The sequence below is a fragment of the Papaver somniferum genome, unplaced genomic scaffold, assembly GCF_003573695.1.
Source record: "Papaver somniferum cultivar HN1 unplaced genomic scaffold, ASM357369v1 unplaced-scaffold_132, whole genome shotgun sequence".
Classification (NCBI taxonomy): Eukaryota; Viridiplantae; Streptophyta; class Magnoliopsida; order Ranunculales; family Papaveraceae; genus Papaver; species Papaver somniferum.
In genome coordinates this window covers 7,028,603-7,031,876 of record NW_020622381.1, presented here as the reverse complement: position 1 = coordinate 7,031,876, position 3,274 = coordinate 7,028,603, and the positions used below count along the sequence as shown (strand labels likewise).

Genomic DNA, 3,274 nt, shown 5'->3' with positions numbered 1-3,274 from the left:
GCTCATTCTAACAAAAATCGAGAATTCTCAGTCAAGATGAAACTCTTTTGAAAATTCACGATGTTGCTCGAACGCACATCAGAAAATACCGAAACTCTCAGTATGGAGACACAGACACCATGGTAACACGTGCACGCCTTCATGACCGACCAGAGTCATTCCTAGGGCTTTCACAAAGCCGGTCCCACATGTTTTCACAATTCTGACCTAATTTGCTCAATTGCTCATACTGCGCCCGAACTTTCTCCAACCAACCATGGATTATCCGAAGGACCAACAACTGGTCCCGTGACCACCAAGAGCCGGTCCCATGCCCCTTGGTCGGTCCCATCTCTCATACTTAGGTTTTACCACCTAATGATGAATCCATGAATATTTTCAGTAAATGGTGAAACCACCATTTAATCATCACTCTTTCACCAATCCTCCAACTGAGGACCCTGGTGCATGCTCACTCGAGAACTTGGCACCACATGGACGCCCATCATTCCATTTGGTCGGTCCCTCTATCACTCATGACCTATTTTCAGCGATTCATCAATTAACAGATAATTGATCTGAAATTAGGGTTTCGAATAAATGCTCCACGAATCATCATTATGAGCAATTTCAAACACTAATAAATTTATGTTGATCCGCCAATCAGCATAGAAGTTAATTATACAATATTCGATAATCTACCAATACTTTAATTAATATTTTATTGGGTCACGTCACCAGTAAATAATTCGCCGAATCGAGCAATACTTGCTCAATTGCTCGAATATTGATCAATATTCAACAATTCATAAGTAATTTGTCCAATTGAGCAATACTTGCTCAATTGCACGACAGACTATCAAAAATCACTAATTTGGTGAATTGAGCAATGCTTGCTCAGTTGCTCATCAAATCCTCAATATTCAGTAATTCGCAGAATTCAGCAATACTTGCTCAGTTGCTCGTCAGTAATTCATCAGTGAATCAACAATACTGACATCCCTTCAGAGAACTACATGTTCAACCCGTGAATCGCTGAGCATGCATCATTCATGCTCGATTCAACGAAACTCAGACTCATTGTCAACAATTGACTAATCAAAACACGCCTGCCCTGCAGACTCCACGACTTGTGAGATATCAATCACGTCACAAATGGGGGGATATCACGTAGGGTTTTGGTCTGGCGGTCTACGACACGTGGATTCATCCACAACGAGAAATGTGCGTAAGTCGTGTAAACGGTTGAAGGAGTTAGCAAAGTAGTGGGTGCACGATCATAAGTCTCCACATGACATGGAACTGACTTTACCACGATCTCCCATTCTTTCACTCAAGAAACCGTCACACTTACAGGGATCAAGGTGTTCACGACTCTGACAATATAAATAAGTCTCTGAAACCATGACTGAACACACAGACTCTCGTCTACGTAGAATTTATTGAGCTATCACTCTCAAGAATTCATCAATCCATCAGAACTTATCAATTCACTATTATTACAGAAACCTTCAACACACCCACAATCTTCGATCGTCACTGATCCCACACAATTCTCAATTTCCCTCCTACAGATCAACCCATCTCCCTCTTTGCGACCGAATTGACTCTGGAACGACCATTGTCTTGGTTTAGGCCGGAGTCATACAAATTGATTTCCCGAATATAAGCACCCCCTTTGCAGCGGTGCATCTGTGTGAGGATTAAACATTTTTCCCGGCTGAGGAGTCTCGACAGCATGCTCGACTCTCCACTTTCCCGAAAAACCGGCGACCCGTTTTTCCCCATCCACATACAGGGCATTGGAATAACCGATCTATGGCACCTTTGAAAGTCCTATTGTCAGCAGTAATAAAGGAAGCGTATAAAGTTTTCGTCAACAAGAAACTTACGATTCTGATCCAACATTCATGGGGCATAAAGTAGATGTGGCATTTTTTTCTTCTATAAGATGAAACCTCAGAATACTTTTTTAAGCTAAGGCCTTGCTTTAGTTTTATTGGTCAGGTATATGATTAGAGTCTTTCACAGAGGTACTGAAATCACCGATTACACTGACTTGGGCACTTTCGCATATCTACGTTATTTGGGCATTCCTTTTTCTACCTGGGCTCTCAAGATTCAAACTAGAATTGTGCGATAACATCCCCTTGGCTGTAGTACAAATACGAACATTGCCTTGACAGACTAGCTATGTTCTCTAGAACATCATTTGTTCCCTTTGAAGGCTGACTCTCGCTTCTTCTTTTTCTACCCTTGAAAATGAGTTCTGAGATTGAACTAGTAAACCGTCTGAGATAGGATTTTTCCCGTCCTTCATCTCGAGGAACTTCCCCTTTGCTGTAGTTGAGTTCCCTAGTTATCAAAGATTGGTTTACAAAGATAGATAGTACTTGGCGAACCTTAAGTGAGTGAGGGGTGATGTTTATTATCTCTTTCTTTCCCAGGTAACTAATTATATGACATTACATATGATAAAAGTTGCATGTGGTCTCACCATCATCTGAAATGCGCAAAACCTCGATGTATTAAAGCAAGTCCATGAAGATTCTCCCTTTTCTATGGGGTGAACAGAGTTCGTTATAGTATAGTTCAGTTCAGTCCTGAAGGGATCAGAACACGAACAAGATTATGAATGCCATCATTAAAGCAAACAGAGCAATCACTTCTGTCAGAGCGAAACCTAAGATTGCATAGCCAAAGAGTTGTTTTTCCAATGACGGATTTCTCGTCACATACTGAATTAAAGAACTAAAAACGTTTCCAATACCAATGGATGCGCCTGCTAGGGCAATAGTAGCAGCTCCAGCTCCAATTAATTTCATCCCTTCTAACGTGACAAGTCATTTTTGTGAATCTTGCTTCTTTTTTTCATTACACCGCGTCCACTCAGAGGATCCCTCTATTCATCATGCTTAGGCATAAACCCTAAGACATGGAAGATACTACGATCCCCAAGATTTTCAGCTGTCCGAATGGCATCCTCAGAGAGGGATAGATCATTACATTCCAAATCTATCTTAGGGAAAGGGGCAAACCGAGAGAGACTTTTAATTATGTCTCTCTTCCGCTTCTTCTCCATTGCCTCCAATTTAGTCAATGCATTTCTGCATGACGAAGATTGCAAGAAGCATAGTAAGCTATCAGGTACATCTGAATTACTAGTGTTGCACCGACTCCAACTAATTTCATCCCTTATAACATGACCGTCATTCTCGTGAATCTTGCTTTTGTTTTGTCCGTATTGAAGTTTTTCTTCTCTTATGAGTTTACTGAATGAAGACTTAGATCAATA

The 3,274-nt window shown here is 41.0% G+C and overlaps 1 pseudogene; it reads right to left on the bottom strand.

Moving 5' to 3' along the window:
* Window positions 1-2,591: 2,591 nt before the first annotated feature.
* On the bottom strand, window positions 2,592-3,061 carry LOC113332798 (annotated as a pseudogene).
* Between the last annotated feature and the right edge of the window lie 213 nt (window positions 3,062-3,274).